The sequence below is a fragment of the Lissotriton helveticus genome, chromosome 3_1, assembly GCF_964261635.1.
Source record: "Lissotriton helveticus chromosome 3_1, aLisHel1.1, whole genome shotgun sequence".
NCBI classification, from domain to species: Eukaryota; Metazoa; Chordata; class Amphibia; order Caudata; family Salamandridae; genus Lissotriton; species Lissotriton helveticus.
This window is the reverse complement of record NC_136061.1, coordinates 495299720-495320205: the sequence shown is the minus strand read 5'-3', so window position 1 is coordinate 495320205 and position 20486 is coordinate 495299720. Positions and strand designations below refer to the sequence as shown.

The 20486-nt window shown below is 46.7% G+C and overlaps 1 protein-coding gene across 3 annotated transcripts in view; it reads right to left on the bottom strand.

The window, feature by feature from the left end:
- The window catches only part of MFSD6 (major facilitator superfamily domain containing 6), a 398345-nt gene that overhangs the window by 352320 nt on the left and 25539 nt on the right, over positions 1-20486 (bottom strand). The window contains exon 1 of one of the 3 annotated variants that reach the window (XM_078680388.1): positions 19383-19439. The exons of the other annotated variants lie outside the window; for them this stretch is intronic. The gene's annotated coding sequence lies outside the window, so the exon portion shown is untranslated. Of the gene's footprint in view, positions 1-19382; positions 19440-20486 lie in introns of those variants that run through there. 3 annotated transcript variants of the gene reach the window in all.

Here is a 20486-nt window from a genome sequence, read left to right as displayed (position 1 = left end):
TAGATACCACTTATGTTAATGTGCTGACGTGATCTCTGAAAGTAATGGGCATATTTCTTGCTCTAAATTGTAGTGAACGAGAGAAGTGCGTGAGACAGACCTCTTTGGGGACAGATTCTCACCCAGAGGTCAAATAGTTAATTTTAAAGGACAATTTTCAAATAAATGTGTTAATGAGTCATAGGTTCTGAAAGAGCAATCATTAAATATTCAAATTCATGGTGTGCCAAGCCAGTGAAACGCAACACTCCCCAGGAGTTGACCCAACTTAAAAAAAAATATATGCTATGGGTATCCACATATGTAAAAAATTACCTCGATTGGGCTTAGCATTTTTTCATGGGTGTCCCTCAAATGCCATTTATGCCCCCAAAAGCATTTTAAAACAATGTTCGCAGAAGCACAATCCACACAGATGCAATTGTGATGACTCATGCATGTGCATATGCCATTACACTGGGTCAGCTATTTTAATTTGTTTTCTCTTTTTTGCTGTACAGCATCATCAGTAACTTCGCTTTCTTTTTGCTGCTGCTGCTGAACAGAATCAGCACAACTATTACAAACGCCAAATAGTCAACTAACAAAGATGTGATCTGTTGGCCTTGCCATTCCTTGTATTGCTATAATGTTTGCTACCGTGCAGGGAAGAGTATGGATTATTACTTGCCATTCCTTGTATTGCTATAATGTTTGCTACCGTGCAAGGAAGAGTATGGATTATTTCGCACTAGAAATGTCAATAAAAACAAGCACAAAAAAGATCATAGGTTATTTTGGAGGAAGGATCGCTGAATTTACATATTAGTCACCTCTGTTGGACAACCATGCCACCAAAGGATTGGAGATTGTAGTGGGAAATGTGCGTGCTCTCATAGAGTAGCCCATTAACTATCATCGCAACGTTACATCACAACATTCCCCTTTATGGCAACTAGATAGGCATGGAGAAGAATTAAGAATAGATACAGAACAAATCATGGCAGGGGACAGTAGTCCAACAGGAAGGATTAAACAGGTAAAGGAATGTTGGGCGAATAGTGAGAGAAAGGTAGAGTAGAAAAGTAATACTGAATGAGTGACAAAGGTTCTGAGACAGTAGAAAGGTGAGAGAAGAGAAAGCAGGGATGGAGAAAGGAAGCACCTCCTACTGTTTTCAGGTACTCAGTGAGGTGTCTGAGATAAGTCAGAGGGGTGTCTGCCAGACCTCTGTGTGCTTTCTGCCATTAGTCACCTGAGCCTTGTAACAGCGTTGTCACTTTAACCCCTTCGGGGCTGATGACAAGCTCGTCATGAGCGTAACCTGCCGTGCGCTCATGACGAGCTGAGCTCGTCATGTAACGCGGTAATTTCAAAATTACCGCGTACAGCGGGAAAAAACCGCCGCATTGATGCGGTTAAGTTATGTTGCTACAAAACTGCATGGTGTCCAGCAGAACTGGAAGCTGGAGCTCCACGTGGCTTTTCCATACGCTCAACTAAGCAACAGCAGGACCTCTGTTGGATGCCTGAAGGGCCTTTATTGGTTGCCTGCAAGATCTCAGTGAAATGTCAGCAGGAGCTCACTGGTTTGTTTGGAAGAGTGGGCACCCTCCTTGTGTATGGTTGGATGTATGCAAGTGCTCTGCTGGGTGCATGCAAAGGTTCTGTGGAGCGTCTGCTAGAGATCAATGGGATGTGCAGCTAAGGTTGAATGACTCTGTACAAGAGTTCTAGCAGTGTGATAGCTAGGTAAGATAGGGTGTCAGCAAGAGGTCAATGTGTGTCTGTGGGAGCTCAGCAGAGTGCCTGCAGGCGTCTGCATGTGCTAAACTGTATGCTTTCAAGCATGCCAGTACGTGCTTGCATGTGCTTGGTGAGATGTCTACAGAATGGCACGAAGTGCCTGTAGGACCACAGTATGCTGCCACCTTGAGTAGGGTGGATTGAGGACTTCAATTACAAATAATAACGCCAACTGGGCTTTACGTTGACATGTTTCAATAACTAGATTTGCAATGTATTTCACAGAAGTGCTCAAACTGTTTGCTGAAAAATATATATGGAGGTTAGAGGTGCACAGTACAACATTCTGCCTTGGTCATTATGTGGCTATCAGACTCCAGTCTCCGCATTCAGGGGGCTAAAGTAAACCCAATATCGTATTGTAGAGCCCACCCTTCTAGGATACCATGTTCATCTCCAGTACTTTGTATGTTTGTCAGGCTGCCACCCTATGTGGAACTGTAAGGCTGAAAAGCTCTTTACCAAATGTTCCAGGGAGCATATCATTTTGCATTACTACCACTGTCTGCAATGGCCAATGAAGTCCACCATACAGTCTCAGAGGTTAACGCATTATTATGACAGCATAGAAGAGCATCTTAACTGCAGTAATTTCAAATGGCAAACGCTTGTTTTAGGAGAATGGGATTATTTTCTTCCATGTGTAAATATGTGGATAAGCTTTTTGTACTCAAAATGGACTACTGGAAAAACGTAATTACAGGTACAATCTGGTGATTGAATGGCCAATCAAAGAGCAGTAGGCTGCACAATTATGCTGGAGAATCGTTTTACCCAATCAAGTCTCTCTAGAAGGCATTCTTTGAGTGTGCCCTAAACCCCAAAACATAATAAACAAGCATTGGCATAGTCAATAGGTCTCGCCTTTGGGACCTTATGTATTTAGAGAGAACTTTTGGCTATGTTGTAGAGCATTGTGGCTGCTGTGAATCATGTTGAAAAGTTATAATAAAAAGTGTTAATCACTTGTTTTTAGCCATGCAACAGTTGATGATGTTGTACCAAGGACATTGTGCTTGATAACTAAACACTTATAAGGTCCCAAAGGCGAGACCTATTGGCTACGGCAATGCTCGTTACTTTTTATGAGAAGTCCACATGAAAATGTGTTCCATTACAAATAAGCTAAAACACGACTCAACACACTGTGGAAGCAAACCAACCTCTCACAACGTGTCATGCAATTTCTCTTGACGCGCTTTGCTGAGGATTTCAGATGTTTTCCAGAATTGTGTGAAAATCGCACCAGGATTTTTACGACAAACAGTGATTTGTATGTGCAATTACAAGAAGCTAATGTACACACACAAAAAATGGATATAAACTGTGCCCCTCAGAGCAGACTGTAGCCCCCCGCTTCTGCCTCTGCAGCGTTTTACATTGTGGGTGACTGACTCAATGAAGAAAAAAAACAACCAGGTCATAATAAACACAAGCTCTGAAAAAGAAGGCACTTGAAGCCGTTTGTCAGAGAACGGAAACCTGGTATGACGTGAACATCGATGTGCTTTTCCCGTGCGCTGCTGCTTTTTGTTCACGAGGCTGCGTGCGCGACGCTGCAGAGGGGAGCGGCCAGCTTTATTAATCAGCTGCCATTGTGCGAAAAAAACAGTGGGATTCAGTGAAGACATCCCATTAAATGGAAATGATGTCTGGAGGGGTGCCGCAGCTGTTTCTCGCGCCTGGAGTTCGGCATCCTTTCTGGGCTCCTCTAAGACAGGGAGAAAGAGACACAAAAGGAAATGCAAAAATAAGTGGCACAGGGGAGGAAGAAGGTGTTAAAGGGGAGAAGAGGATGCAAGAGTACAGGGAGAAAAGGAGGGAGAGGAAAATGAGGCTACTGGAAGAAGAGCATGAGGCCATGTGTGGAAGAAGTGAGAGGTCATGAGAAGGGGGAGAGTTACTAAGAGATGAGAACAGAGCTTCTTGTTTCTGCCGGTAGGAAGGAGAGGGAGAGTGTTCACCTCTGCTCCCCGTCTCACAGCGTCTTTGAAGCGATTGAAACGCGGTAGGCACAGAGAAAATGCCGAGTTAGGGCGTGACGTGGATGCGGGTAAATGAATGAAGCATAGTTTTAGTTCCTCTAATAAAGTGTAACTTTTCACTGTGTAGCTGGAGAGTAAGAGATTCCATTAATGGGAGACAGCGCCTACCTTAAGAAACAAGCAGCCGCACAAGTGAGGCGACCATCTGTTTCCAATTAACGCGACCACGCGAGTGGTGCGTGCCGCGCTAATTAAAATCAGATGGTCGAACAGATGGCCCCTGCTCGTAACCGCAAGCCTTAGGCTGTGGGCGGATACATGCAAGCTCCTTTGACCAATTGCGTGATGTCTTTCTCAGAAAGACACACGCATAGACCATTGGAGACAAAAACACACGCACGAGCGTGTAGAAAGTCCAGAGCGATTCCAAGAATTGGGTTTTCATAGAGCAGCGCATACGTGCTGCACTAGGCTTGACCTAAAAAGGGTTGGTTTTTAATCCAAAAACAGATTTTAGTTTGAATTAAAACGGACTGTGGGGGAGACTGTGGCTAGGGATGAGTGTAGGTCAAATACCAACAGGCGCGGTGCGTCCATTGGGGCGGAGCCCCCCGCCCGCAGCTCCGACGTTTCTGAACTTAAGTAAGCTGAATAGTTTACTTAAGTTCAAAGACCGACGCCGAGGGAGAACTGACAATGTATGCCAGTCAGCATGACGTCAGACCGCCCACCCCCTTCAGTCTCTGAAGGGGGTGGGCGGTCTGACGTCATGCTGACTGGCATGCATTGTCAGACATGGGGCAGCAGGCAGCAGCACAACACAAGTGCGCATGAGTGGGGACGGAAGGCGAATTTTCACACCGTGCTTACTCATGCGCACTTGTGTTTTTACTTGTTAGCGCATGCCCATTAGGAGCCCCTCGGTCTCCTAATGGGCGTGCTGCGGGCGAGGAGTAACTGTGCCCTGGTGCTGCAGATTGGCTATGGGGTTGCCACTCAGTGCTGCTGTTCCTCTTCCGGTTCCGGTTTGAAGATGAGGCGCCAGCGCGGACCAGGAGCAGAGGCGGTCAGGTAAGTTTTCTCAATGTTATTCTCCCTTGGCGCACCCCCACCCTGACCCCCTCCCCCCGCACCCCTCCCCGCCACCTCTCCTCGCGAGTACTGCGAGCCGTGACTGTGTGCAATAAGCAGAGGACTAGAGCGAGCGCACAGGTTCCTCTGTTTTCATACATGTGGTACAGTTTAGTTAAACAGGCCTTCATTGGGTATGTTTATTGTGCGACTCTTGGGCCTGAGATTACTTCACGGCTCTATGGATTGGTATGGGTGTGTTTATTGTGCATCTCTGAGCACTGAAGAAACTTGACAGTTTTAAGTGTAGCACAATCAATCAATCAATCAATCAATCAATGACATTTATATAGCGCGCTACATACCCGTAGGGTCTCAAGGCGCTGGGGGAGGGGGGGTGCCGCTACTGCTCGAACAGCCAGGTCTTCAGCTTCTTCCTGAAGGAGAGGTGGTCTCGGGTCAGGCGCAGGTCGGACGGGAGGGAGTTCCAGGTCTTGGCGGCCAGGTAGGAGAAGGACCTTCCTCCTGTAGTCGCTCTTCGGATGCGGGGGACGGCGGCGAGGGCGTGGTTGGCTGATCGGAGGTGGCGTTTGGGAGCGTAGAAGTTGATCCGGTTGTTGAAGTAGCTCGGGCCTTGGTCGTGTAGGGCTTTGTGTGCGTGGGTGAGGAGGCGGAAGGTGATTCTTTTGTTGACGGGGAGCCAGTGAAGGTCTCTCAGGTGTCCGGAGATGTGGCTGGTTCGTGGGATGTCGAGGATGAGTCTGGCTGAGGCGTTCTGGATCCGCTGGAGTCTCTTCTGGAGCTTGGCGGTGGTACCGGCGTAGAGGGCGTTGCCGTAGTCCAGTCGGCTGGTGACGAGGGCCTGGGTGACGGTCTTCCTGGTCTCGGTGGGGATCCACCAGAAGATCTTCCGTAGCATGCGTAGGATGTTGAAGCAAGCCGAGGAGACGTTGTTGACTTGTCTGGTCATGGAGAGGGAGGAGTCCAGGATGAAGCCCAGGTTGCGTGCATGGTCTGTCGGTTTGGGTGCGGTGCCCAGGGCGGGAGGCCACCAGGAGTCGTCCCAGACCTCCGTCTTGTCAGAGTTCAGGTTCAGGCGGCTGGTCGTCATCCACTCGGCTACTTCTTTCATCCCTTCGTGCAGGTTGGCTCTGGCGGCGGCGGGGTCGTTGGTCAGGGAGAGGATCAGCTGGGTGTCGTCGGCGTAGGAGATTATGCTGAGGTTGTGTTGGCGTGCGATGGCCGCGAGGGGGCTCATGTAGACGTTGAAGAGGGTGGGGCTCAGCGAGGATCCTTGGGGGACGCCGCAGATGACTTCGGAGGCCTCTGACTTGTACGGTGGTAGGCGGACTCTCTGTGTTCTTCCAGCGAGGAAGGAGATGATCCATTCCAGTGCCTTCTCCTGGATTCCGACGTTCCTGAGGCGTTGCACTAGGGTGCGGTGGCAGACAGTGTCGAATGCTGCGGAGAGGTCTAGGAGGATGAGGGCCGCTGTTTCTCCGTTGTCCATCAGGGCTCGGATGTCGTCGGTGGCGGCGAGGAGGGCGGTCTCGGTGCTGTGATTGGCTCGGAAGCCGGACTGTGAGGGGTCGAGGGATCCATTCGTCTCGAGGAAGGCGGTCATCTGCTTGTTGACGGTCTTCTCGATGACTTTGGCGGGAAACGGGAGGAGCGAGATGGGGCGGTAGTTCTTGAGTTCGGTGGGGTCCGCTGTGGGTTTCTTGAGTAGAGCGGTGAGTTCGGCGTGCTTCCAGTTCTCGGGGAAGGTGGCGGTGTCGAAGGATGTGTTGATGATGTCTCGCAGGTGGGGTGCGATGACGGCGTCGGCCTTGTTGAAGACGTGGTGAGGGCAGGGGTCGGTCGGTGATCCGGAGTGGATGGAGTTCATCGTGCGGATGGTGTCTTCGGTGCTGATCGGGGTCCAGGCGAGAAGGGTGGTGGTGGGGGGTGGTTGATCGGTCTTGGTGTGCGTTGTTTGGGTGTTGAAGCTGTTGTGTATGTCCTTGATCTTGTTGTGGAAGTATGAAGTGAGGGAGTTGCAGAGGTCTTGCGATGGGGTGATGTCGTTGTTTCCTGCGCTGGGGTTGGATAGCTCTTTCACGATGTTGAAGAGTTCCTTGTAGTTGTGTGCGTTGTTGTCCAGCCGGTCCTTGAATGCAGTTTTCTTGGCGGCGCGGATCAGCTGGTGGTGCTTCCGGGTGGCCAGCTTGAAGGTGGTCCTGTTGTCTGGTGTAGGATCCCTTTTCCAGACTTTCTCAAGGGCTCGGCAGTTGTTCTTGGAGCTCCTGAGTTCGTCGGTGAACCACGGGGCTTTCTTGCTGCCGGGTCTGCTGGGCGGGGTCCTCATCGGGGCGAGCTCGTCCGCGCAGATGCTGATCCACTTCGTGAGGTTGTCGGCGGCCTGGCTGGGGTTCGCTGAGCTGGCAGGAGGGTGCTGGCTCAGGGAGGTGGCGAGCTGGTCTGCTGTGATCTTGTTCCAGCTTCTGCGGGCTGCCTGTTGCTGGTGGTGGTGGGTCGTTGTTCTCTTGAAGGTGCAGCGTTGATCGAGGTGCCATGAACGTTGGATAGGACCGAGCACACAGGTTCCTCTGTCTGCATACAAGCTGTGGTACTGGTTAGTGGCACACGCCCTTCTCGGTTATGTTTATTGGGAGGCACTTGGGCCTGTGTTAACCGGACGGCTCCGAGTCCTGTGCAGCTTTGCACTGACGATCATCTGCTGTCACAACACGTTCACCACCTGCATTGTTTCCCTATACCGCCGTAGTTAGATGGAATTCGATATCCCCCATTCGACAGCCAAAAACGCTACACACTGCAACAGGCGCATTGACCCACAGTTCTATTCTGGCTGCTGCATCTAAACCCACTTTCCTTTGCAGTGTAGGCTGTTGCAGTGACGAACAGCCTACAATAACACCAGTGTCTGTGGGGGGGGGGGCTGCTTGCATTCTTGGGTCTGTGCTGAGCACCCCCAGCTGCTCAGAGGCCCCAGCTGACGAGGTGTTATGTACTGGAGTCTGTCACCAGGCAATGTCGGGCCTAGGCCGGCTGAAAGACATGAAACCTATTGAGTGCAGTGCATTGAAGGGTGAGCGTTGTCTGTGTGAGTGCAGGGTGAGCAGTGTGCCTGTGTGAGTCCAGGGTGAGTGATGTCTGTGTGAGTATCGGGTGAGCAGTGTGCCTGTGTGAGCCCAGGGTGAGTGATGTCTGTGTGAGTATCGGGTGAGCAGTGTGCCTGTGTGAGTCCTGGGTGAGTTATGTCTGTGTGAGCGGAGGGTCAGCAGTGTGCCTGTGTGAGTGATGTCTGTGACAGTGCAGGGTCGGTGATGTCTGTGTGAGCGCAGGGTGAGCAGTGTGCCTGTGTGAGTCCAGGGTGAGTGACGTCTGTGACAGTGCAGGGTTGGTGATGTCTGTGTAAGCGCAGGGTGAGCAGTGTGCCTGTGTGAGTCCAGAGTGAGTGATGTGGATGGGTGAATGCTGGCTTAGTGATGTGTCAGGGTCTATGAGTGCAGGGTGACTGTGCCTATGCGAATGCAGGGAGAGAGATGTGTCTGTGCAAGTGCAAAGAGACTTGTCTGGCTACTCCCAGAGATGTATTGGCCAAGATACCTCTTTCTCAAATGTGCTTGAGAATGCACCATTTGCCCACTCTTTTTTCAAAATGTTCTCGTGGGAGAACCCCCGAATCCCCCACAGGTGGTTGGGCCTCGCTCGCTGCGCGCGCTCGCCACAGTGCAGTATTTACGCCTCACCACTTTCAAATGTCACCAGCCGCCCCTGAATACCAAACACTGTAATACAATACCACAATGAGCATGTCTTCTAGTTACAGACGAATAAAAGCTGGTGTATAATAAGGATAATCAGCGCCGTTCCTTAGACAGTCAATGTCCACAAGACAAATGCCTTAATCATATGACAATATTTACTAAACCCACTGGCAACCAAGTATACAAAAACTTAAGAGGATCCCTTTAGTAACTGGGCGAGACATCACGCAATGCTTTCTATACTCTGAGCAGTAACAGGTCCATTTGAAGTCCCAAAATAGACTGAATCGTAAATAAAAAATGTCAATAAAAACCAAGATGATCAGTCAACTTTTTTGAGGTTCCCTATTATAGAAGTGCGTGTACGGCCTCAAACAGCAACATCTCAAATGGTTCACTAGTCCATTTTACGATGTTCTATCTAGTTCTCCCCCAAGGTATGAAAGAAAAACGTTGAAATGACAGCCACTAAAGGAAGGGCACAAAGGCTTTCAAATCGATGACAGCACGCGCGGAGCTACCGCCGTTTATGAGTCAGCCTTGGTGTTGGGCGTGTTTCTACACGGCTGCACTAAATGCAGACAGGCCAAATATCTAAACGCGATAATCACAAAAGTACACAGAACGGCCACTGTGCAAAAGACAGAGTGTACCAAGGGAGGGATTCAGAATGCATGAGAGAACAAACGCTATAATTCTGCAGTCACAATTACTTTGTCAAAAAAACTCCCAAAACAAAAAAAACTGTACTAAAAAGTCAAGCAAAATTACCAATTTCCTCTGAGCAGCGTAAGCTAAGGAAGGGCAATTTAAATGTTTCATTAGCCACCCTCCCTAGCCACTGGGGTGGGCCTTTCAAGCACTTAGTAACACTCCTCAACCCCCCATCCACTGAGGAAACCGATTTTCCTGGGGGAACCACAGCCTTAGAGTGTACAAGACAGTAGGTGAAAGGTCAGGAATTACTTCATCTAAATGTAAAGTGATAACACTACATGTCGAGTATTCGGCAAAGTAGATCCTCCGAAGTGACTAAACAACATTTGTAAACCTAACTATGAAATCTGCAAAGCAACGGAACATCTGATCAAACTAAGATAGTCAACGACTTTGTTTTATATTTGTTGCCATTTGCAAAGGATGTTGTCCCAGCTACCAATCAAATGCAGAGATCTGTTAGTAAACATATCTGACTTTGATAAAACAACACCGCACTACTTGGTGGTTAATCGTGATAGAGTTAGTTTTCAAAATCCACCACTTTTTGTAGAAAATATCTTTATGTTTGCTTAAAAGTATACACCAAGAGAAAGGTCGCTAACAGTTTAACCATTAAAGAACACCTGTTGAGGTCGCAACTATGGGCTGGTCAGGCAGGACTTGGGCTGGGCCATATCCAGTTTTTCAGCGTACTCGCATACCTTTTAGGACAAAGTGCTATTGTTGGAGAAGAAACAGGGAAAACCGGTCTTACCGGGTGGAGGAGGCCCGGGCTTCCTCAGAAGGGGAGGAGAACACCACCCTGGACCACGTAAGCAGACCTGTTAAGCCTCCTACAGGTTGACGACGTAGCATGAAACAGAGAAAACGGAAAGCCAACCACGAGGTTAGCTCCGTGCAGAATATTAATTACAGAACATTAAGCATCTACGTGGTGAGAGCGACGCTTGTGTAGAGAGAGAAAACAAACACTCGATCTTAAAGGGATGCAATCAAACACTGAAAGGAGATGGGTGGTCCAGTCCGTCCTCAATTGCTACCCGCTGCCTCACAGCTCGGAGTGAGAACGCACACCTTGTGTTGTATTACAAGTTCTACGTGTACGGAAGCGGGTTTGGGCCAGACAGTGCCAATGGGTGTAGCCTGCTTGCAGAGATTAACGCCACATAGCATACGTGACCAATGTATTCCTAGTGAAGTCGACTCATCAGCAGTCCGTGAATCTCATTCCCTGACAGGTAGCACTACCCCGCCCTGGATTGTGTATGTGAAATTGGTGGGGGCGGGGTATATTCGTCGATACAACAGGGGGAGCAGGTTACAGAGATCCGGAGCAGATGTCGGTTAAAAAATAAGACGCTGGAGACCATTATAACAAACATACCACATTATGGCGGAGGCCGCAGAATTATAAGAGAGAGTGTATGTTTGCGTGTTGTGCTTCCAGGCTGTGGAATGAATCAACCTTGGACAATGACGTAAACTCCTGTAAATATGCAATAAACGAGTGCAGTGGGTCTCTCCACCCAAGTTCTGTGCCGTAAATGATGAAGCCCGGAAATAAAGAACAATAACTCATTCTATCTCCTTCAATTTCAACAGAAATTAGTTTAGTTGAGCGGTTTTAACATGCTTAACACACTCCAGATACAGTATGACCAGGAGCTGTTCAAACTTCCCTTTCACGCAGAAGTACTGCAGAGCATCAAAGCACGCAGGCTCACACTCGGAGGAAGCATAATATGGGCCTCATTACACACACACGTACACTCGCTTTTTAATGATTTTGTTGTTGGTTTTGAGGGCAACAGTAGCCAATCAGTACTAGTAACGTACTAAATACTACTGACACCAAACAACCGCTGTAGACAGTGAAATAGTCTATGAACTCCAATAACACCAACATTTTTTACGTGGATCTAACAGATATAAATTCTCATTACAACGATAAAAACAATACGTAAACTGAATGTATTAACATTTATAAGGTAAATAAAAGGAATAACAATCAATTAAAAGAACAAGTCATAGAGGAAAACAAAACGCGTTTTTAATCACTAGCCTACCGATAACATGTCAGCTGTTCAGAACATGAATGCAGTTTACCCACGAATACACCAGAAGTGAATAGAAACGAACATCAGGTGGAATGTGAGCATGCAAACAGAATATTCAGACCTTTATGTTCACAAGAGACCCAGCACTCAAAAGCACATTAAGTTATTAATTTCATGCCCTCTATAGTACAAATCCAACAAGAGGATGATTCATTGAATCAAACGGAAGACCACAGCGGCAACTTCGAAGATCATTTTCTCTTTCTTCTTACATGTGACTGGTATGTGTCCCTATTTTGTTAGATTTGGATTATAGAGGGCATGATAGTAGAGTTAAGGAAGAAAGTAATGAAACATTTGAGTGCTGGGTCACTCATGTATATAAAGTGAGGTTTTCCCAATTAAGGGGAGTGTGTAATGGCTGCTGCCCTCTTCAGACTATTAACACTCCATGAGAATTGATAGAGCACCTTATGAGAATTGATACGAAATACAAGTGGGAGATAGTGGTAGGAGCCATTTTGGAAATGTTCTCGAAATATCTCTGACTGATTTATCAGATTAATCCTGCTCCCCTGAGCTATTTACAGCAGTAAACATATAGAAGAATTATTAGAGAAGCACAGCCGCTTTTACATTCACTAGATACTTGGAGTAATCATTAGAATATATATATATTTTTTTAATTTATTCTTGATGTTAAATGGAAAGACGTGATTTCTTTTCATCTTTAATGTTTGTAAAAGTGTGTTGTGTATATACCTAAAAGATAAAAGGAACAAAAATAAGTAAAGTATACTTAGCAATAGAAAAAAAAATTCCTTACATAGAAAACAAAAGCCAAGAGACTTTATCTTGGAAATGATAAAGCCTTCTAGCCCATGATCCAAACAATAAGGAAAAGCAGCCAGAAAGCACATATCGCTCATAAAACACTAAGAAATAGCAAGCATTGGCTACACAAATAGGTTTAGTTTTTTTGTTGTTGATAAGAGTGCTTCTTCATTGACAGCGGCTTTGTTTGATTGCTTCATTTTTAGGTCGAGGCTACCGTCTCACAGCTGCGTAAGCAGTGGGCGGAGTCGAAGATTTTATGTTGTGTAGTATGGGCGCTTGAACCCGCCCCTCTTCTCCATTGGCTGGCCTCGTAAATGCTGGCCAGCCATTGGGGGAGAGGGGCGTCACTCGGTTCTGGCCCCGGCTTGAGCGGATTCGGGGGGGGGGGGGGGTTCTTTGCATTGTTTAATCAGTGACATCATCCATCACTCAGCAAAAAAACACGCCCGAATCGCGAAAATGGCGGCGCGTTTCTCCGAGGCATTTCTGCTTTGCCTCGGAGAAACGTGGTGGTGTGGAGCGCTCCTCGGGGAGACCTGCGTGCTGGCAGCTGAGAGGCCTTGCTGGCAGGGGAGGAAATGCCCTGTGCTCATACTCGTTTAATCCATTTGATAGGGAATTCAATGGTCTCATACAAACCTCGATTGACTGGCTTTGCTAGTGTTTGTTTCAAAAAGGTAATAAGCTATGCCTGTATGTTTCATAGTTTATTTTTTTCGCGCGCTGGTTTGTTTTAGTAGTGCTCGTGACCCCCCCCCAGCCCCTGACCCTCGTTGCGCTCGCTTTTCTCACCCCCCACCCCCCTGTTGCTCGTTGTGCTCGTGCCCCCCACCCCCCCTGACCCTCGCTTTCTTCACCCCCACTCCCCTGTTGCTCGTTGTGCTTGTGCCCCCCCACACCCCTGACCCTCGCTTTTCTCACCACCCCGCCCCCTGTTGCTCGCTGTGATCGTGCCCCCACCTCCCTGACCCTCGTTGCGCTCGCTTTTCTCACCCCCCCTGTTGCTCGTTGTGCTCGTGCCCCCCTCCCCCACTCCCCTGTCCCCCAGTGGTTGGCTTACTTCCGGGTGGGCCGTGCATAGTATATATAGCCTGGTTGCTTTAAAGTACAATAAAGCCAACTCAATGTAAACTGCATCTCCTCCACCTCACACCTGTACGCGCAAACACTATTAAACCCTGCACCCCAAGACAAGAGTACCTCTAGTCACTCACGCACAAACCAAAAAGCACCCCACACAGGCTCATAACCACCCAGCACTTGCAACCACACACCGCATGGTGTAGCTTACTTCGCATGCAGGGCGAGCGCTTCACCACCACATAGGACTCGTAAGCACTTTAAATGCTGCAATACATATCGCCAGTAATCCTGTAAGAATCAACCCTGTCGGCTTAAATTAGGTGGAGGAAGCCAGCCCAGTGAAACCCTGGTGCCGACCAGATCAGATACCGTGAAAGGTATTTCTACACTTCCTGCTTCACTCCCTCCTCCGAGAGGGATTTGCAGTCTGCTGCCAGACAGGTTGTTTGCGCAACAGGCACGCATCACTGCTACCCTTTTACAGCTTCCCTGGCTGTCCCATCATATCTACGCGGCTTCAGGCCACACCATAAAAACTAGCAAGGTAAACAATGAGCATTAAATAACCTGCACACTTAAATAGCGCCTGGGTGTTCTGGGAGTGTCGAGTGGAATTTACTTGGATCGATTGTAGAGTTCAGTAAATTCTAGGCCTTCAATCTTTTTTTAAATTTGTTTCACTTTTCGAAAACGCTTAGTTGAGGCAAGACATTCTTCTGTTAGCGATTAAGTAGAATATTTCAATATAGGTCAGTCATTACCGCACCCTGAAATCGGTTTGAGGGGCGCACTTAAAACTTCTAAAATAAAGAGCTATTCCTAAGGCTCTTGTGCGATGGCATCACACCCCAACGTACCAAGACAGCTGGTGCTTCATAGAAGTTACCACTCTGGGTCACGCAGTGGACAATGGGCAAGGCCTCCTCTCCCTGCACTGGTTCCATCAAACCAATGATGGCTTCTGACTCAAACCAGATCCGGCTACACTTGCAAAGAGGGCAATTTCAGGAGAAAAATAAATATAAAGGATTGTGAATTTGTTAAATACTTCGAGCTGTCCCATCATCCAGCTCTAAACACATTTAAGGATAGAAAGAAGGGCTGGCCTTCAAATGGAATGCAGAAGAAGTTAGCTGCCATCCTGGACTGTCGGCCGAGGCTTGTATACCCCCACTCCATATCTGTAGCATGAATAAGTGCCTAAGTCCTAAGGGGATCCTTTAGAGAGCAACACTACAGGTGATATCAGTAATAGCCCTTCATTTTAACCCTTTAACTGCTCGGGCTTTCCACCGCTAGTGCAGAGCACATTTTGGTTATTCAAGGTAGTTTGGCCTAGGGCTCCGTACCTTTCCACATCAGGTATCCACCCCAAATAAAAAAAATAAAAAATCTCATTCGCACTCCCATCCATGCATGGGGCACCCCAGACACCCTCAACAGGAGCAGAATATTTTTGCTCTCACGATGACTGTTGAAAAAAAATTATTCCAGTCGCCGAGTGCAATGCCATTCTGCACTTTGACAAGAGTAGTTCTCTTCACTTCCAGGGTCAGCCAAATAACAGTGTGTGCTTGGGGAGGCCAAAGATAAAAATACTATTAGTTTTGCTTTTAAACAGTGTTTCTATTTTATACTGGCCAATGTCCGTCAGTGCCTCAAAAATGAAGTTTTATAAAAACCATGACAAAACAAGCATTGACTATGCCAAAATGTCAGCTATATTGAGACTTATTGGCTTTGCCAATAGGTGTTCCAACATATTCTGGGTGCATTTACTCAGACAGGACCAGCCCTCCTCAAACAGACCTTTTATTTTTTTTCCGCTTTATGAAACTGTAAAGGAAGAAGGGGAAAAAAACGTAACCCTTGATATGTGCCACTTTATCAGAAGACTGTATACTTTAGAAAGTAGTGTGCATACATACAGTGTTTAAAACAAGATGGTTTGTGATTTTACCGTTTTTTAACATTTACATGAATGTGTGCTAAAACTGTTTTTTTATGTGTATAATCATAAGAGAGGGGAGAAACAACGTTCACTCCCCAAGGAGAAAGAGGGTCGAGAACTGGCGTTGGCAACCCCAATACTAAACAAGGTTCCTGGGAAGGCAGGACTTGAAAACGTGATACTCCCCAAACGTTCCTCGATGCTCGCATTTTCAGTTGTTTCGTAGGGGCGGAGAAGGAGGAAGTAAATAGAAACATTTTCCTAAAGCCCAAAAATTGAGCAATGTCCCGCATGCTGGGAAGTGAGCTCTCAGAGACGACTTCCGGAAAAGGGGGAATCACCTACTCCTTTTTAGGTCGAGGCCTGCGTCGCACTGTCTCTGCCACAACACGTTCAAAGTGGGCTCTGCTTCTAGGCAGCTCTGATAATTTTCGTTCAGATTTTGGGTATCTGCGTGTGTGGGGCTGTGTGTGTGGGGCTGTGTGTGTGGGGCTGTGTGTGCGGGGCTGTGTGTGCGGGGCTCTGTGTGCGGGGCTGTGTGTGCGGGGCTCTGTGTGCGGGGCTCTGTGTGCGGGGCTCTGTGTGCGTGTGTGAGGGGCTCTGTGTGCGTGTGTGTGGGGCTCTGTGTGCGTGGGGCTCTGTGTGTGTGGGGCTCTGTGTGGGGCTCTGTGTGCGTGTGTGTGTGGGGCTCTGTGTGCGTGTGTGTGTGGGGCTCTGTGTGCGAGTGCGTGTGGGGCTCTGTGTGCGAGTGCGTGTGGGGTTCTGTGTGCGTGTGGGGCTCTCTGCGTGTGTGGGGCTCTCTGCGTGTATGGGGCCATCTGTGTGTGTGTGTGTTCTCTGTGTGTATGTGGCTCTCTGTGTCTGTGGCTCTGTGTGTGTGTGAGGGGGGCTCTGTGTGTGGCTCTGTGGGTAGCTTTTTCGGTAGGTGGCTCTATGTGTGGGTGGCTCTGTGTGTGGGTGGCTCTATGTGAATGACTGTGTGGGTGGCTCTGTATGTGTGTGTGGGTGGCTTTGTGTGTGTGGCTCTGTGTGTGGGTGCAAATGCAATAGTTCTTGCATTTGCAAGAGATTAACCTCATAAGTGCTGCGCAGGACCAACGGCACCACTACCTCCGTAGTGCTGCCGTCGGCCGTTGAACGTTCCAACTGCACCTGCGCAATGGAACGTCCAGCACTGGAGCTGGACGTTCCATCGCAGCTAAGGTGTTAAGCTATTGGCATTGTAGATGACAATGCCATATATTTATGTTTTCAAAACAAAAACATAAATAAAAATAATGTCATGAGCAATGCCAATAGCTCTAACTTTAATAATGCCGAGACCATTGCATTGTAAATGCTTGTTAATTCATATAAACAAAAGTCAGTACTTGAAGTGCACATAACATGCACAGGGAATGTCCTAGAGCAGAGCAGACCACAGAAAAGGCAGCTGAGACATAATTTGCCTTTTCTGCCTATCCACCCAGCACCTTGAAATTTGCCATACTGATATTTCCTCCAATTGAAGAGAAGTTTATAATATATGCAAAGGTAATCTGAAAGTTCAGAAGTTATTTGGCTGGCAAAAAATGTATTCTTGACTAATGATTGGGAAGAAACCGCATGTACTTCTGAATCAACAGGCAGATTCAACGTCTATTTTTTGTCAACATTTTACCAGGGACTGATGAGCAGACTCTGGCAAAACCGGTGCAGACAACTTGAGGAATTAAGCAAAAGTATAAGCCACCTAATAAAATGATCTCTTCTTTACATGTTTGTAAACAAAGGATTTTAAAGATTCAAATAAGTGGCAGTTTTACCATGATTGAAATAATTAATTACTTGTCACCAACAAAAGAATACAAGATACTGATGGAGGCAATGGAAGCTTTGATAAATTATTGACACTAATAGTATCCTAGTCACATATTATATCTGCCCATGATTTTAATGTAGAAATGATCCCAGGTTATAAACTGATTATGGTTGAAAAGATACTGGAAAACAATAGAGGGTCATACCGTGTACTGCTCTTCTTGACTATTACATTAGGCCATCAGGGAGTGCCTGGAGGCTGGCGGCAGAGTGGCTCTGATACTGTTAGACCTCTCTGCCGCCTTCGACATGGTACCCCATCAGCTTCTTCTCACCCGGCTGTCATCCGTTGGCATCACTGGTTTTGCCTTAGAATGGCTGACCTCGTTTATGGATAACCGGATTCAGCAGGTAAGGTTCCCTCCCTATTCATCCTCGGCCAAGCTACTTTCCACCGGGGTGCCACAGGGGTCTACTTTAAGCCCCCTGTTGTTTAATATCTACCTGACCCCCCTGATTTTTCAGGCTGAGGAATTGGGTGCTAAAATCATAGCCTATCCCGATGATACGCAGCTGCTGTTTACCTGGCCGGGTACGAATCTGGATACTTCAAACTTGCCCAATTGAAGTGCCACGAAGACAAATATCGGAAATTCTGCTTTATGGACAGTTCCCTACCAACTTTAGGGAATCACAGTTGCCCCCTGATGCTCCACGCACTAATTCTGTGGGCAAACCGGCAAAAAATCTGGGGGGGTGGTTTGGGGAAAACTTAAAATTTGAAGATCATGTTAAAAAACTAACTAGCAGCTGCTTTGGTACCCTTAAAGCTCACCGCAGATTTTTTCCCCTGCTCCCGAAGGGAGGCTAAGGAATCTGTAGCGAGGGCCCTCATTCTCTCCCGCCTAGACTATGCCAATGCCTTGTTCATTGGCATCCCAGCCTACCTGATCAACCGCCTTCAGATCATACAGAATGCTGTGGCTAGACTTCTCTTTAACATCTCGCGGAAGTCTAGTGTCCGGCAACATTTGCGCAGCTTGCATTGGCTTCCAGGTGCACAACGGGTTATGTTTAAGACCCTAATTTTTGCACATAGAGCCATCCATGATCAGGGGCCATGGTATTTAAGGAGTCATTTCAGACGGGCTCGTCTTGGTGGGCATTCGATCACCGTGAAAGAAACTGCGGCATGGAACGTCGTTCCCGAGCAGCTACGCGCCTCTCAGGATCTTAATCTTTTTGAAAAAGCACTTAAACCCATCTTTTAAAATGCCGGTCTAACATTTGATCTCCATCTGTCTACTGTTCATCTGCCTCTTTATGCGCCAGGATACTCTTGAGTAATTGAGCGCGCTATAAAACCTCCTATAACATAACATAACATTAATAGTTCTATAAGTCTCTGCTCTTTCAACATTTGTGAAGCTCTCCGTGACCCACGAGGGTCATGTTTGCACTATATAAAACTTTTTAAATAAATAAAATAAATACATAGAGCACAGTCTTGTGTGAGAGAAGAGAACACACAAAAAAGTTTAAATAGGGTCGGAGGCCAAAATTTAAAGACTAACTTGAATATGTAGCCCCAAACTGACATGTAAATACAAAGTATATACCATCGTCTAAGAGGTAGAGAAAGAAGGGAAATACTCAACAAAGCCCATGATTCATAAAGATAACATATAGTTTATATATATGGATTCCCATCACTCACCACGCCCGGTGATTAGCTTCATCATTTGGGTATCCTTTTGTAAAAACTGACATTCTTGCTCCATAGATATCAGAGCTCTAGGATGTCAAAAGGTATGGTTACCAAAATGAGCAGAATGTAGATAATGGAGTGTATGGGACAAATATGAAAGTGCAGTGCAAACGTGAAGTGAAAAATTAAAATTGATGCGTAGACAAACTGTGAATTTTATTAATGTCTGCCACGATCAAAGGTTAAAAACAGTGTAAAGGACCAGTTTTAACAAATAGCTGTCCTAGACAGAAATGGTCAACATGTTTCAGCACTAAACGGTAAAGATAAACCATGTGCTTTCATCAGGACCTCTATAAACAATAAAGCTACTGCTGTAGTGTAAACTAAACCAAAGTTTTTACAAACAAGAAAAGGATATAATGTGAGTATGATATCTCACAATCCAGAATTCCTCGTGGACTCACCAGTGGTCTGTAGAAATAAAAGGGTGACACAATATGCAATTGAATCTTAGGATAGAGTCTTCCCATTCGTTCACTATTTTTTGCGTGGTAATAAGTTAAACCATCACACTCACGCCCAACAAATGAGGCATAACCCCCATCTTACCTTGCGAGTATGGAGGACAAAGCCTCACCCCACCTGGCAACAGCTCAGGATAAAGAAGGCACCGCTCTAAAAGGAAAAGTACACCAAACTAGAATTTTTGCGGTGTAACATACAACCTTCAACATTAAAAACAGAATACCAAAGGTGTGAGGCATAACGCTCCTGGCTCATGCAACTCCTCACTCTCTCACACTGGGCAACACTATCCCTCCTTGAGGATATTTACTGTATTGTCCATAGATAAAATATTACTCTTCAGACGGTAATATAGCCACAAGCGTCGTAATGGTGACCATAAACCTCATAAAGGTGTCTTAATAGCAACAAGGTCATGTATAATCATTACCCTCAAATCGCAACAACTAAGATGGTGCTAGTATTACGATTAAAGCGTCATAGGGTCCGCTATTTCAGATACAACAACAGAGAAAGTTACAGTACTCTGATGACCAAATTAGCATATTTAGTAGAGATATATGCCACCGGCGACTAAATCACAATCTCTGTATTTTTTTAAGATAATGTTTTTGTCAAGTTCATCCCCTTCAGTATACTTCAAAGTTAGATGCAGAATACCGCAACTTGCACTCGAGATCTCTAGGGATAATAATAAGGCAAAACATGTCAGCGAGAAAAGCGCTTGCTCTTACCTATCCGTCGGTACCTCTGACGGTCTTGAGAGCCGACGGTGAGGTACCGAATGGAAGCGGGACACACACTAAATAGACCCCACTCCTTCTAGCAGCCTACCAAGGACTTCCGTGTTGGTTGGTGTAGTCCCGGTGAACGCAAGAGTTCATCTGAGATCTCGCGGGACTACGTCGTCAACTACAAAATTGCATAGGGAATCATGGGACATGTAGTAACGAGACTCAGTGCTTATTAAAAAACATATGTTAGTGATCAATAAGCAACATAAGCTCTATCCTATGCTCTCAGTCATTTCGTGGTATTCGCATATTAAAATGCTAGATTGCAACTATAGAGATATTTGCAAAACCAAGCTATTAACATTAATTCCAGATGGAAAAATAAAGTTTATATTCAAAAATTGAGGATTTGACAAAAAGCTAAACTGCTACAAATATGAACATGAAAGTTAGT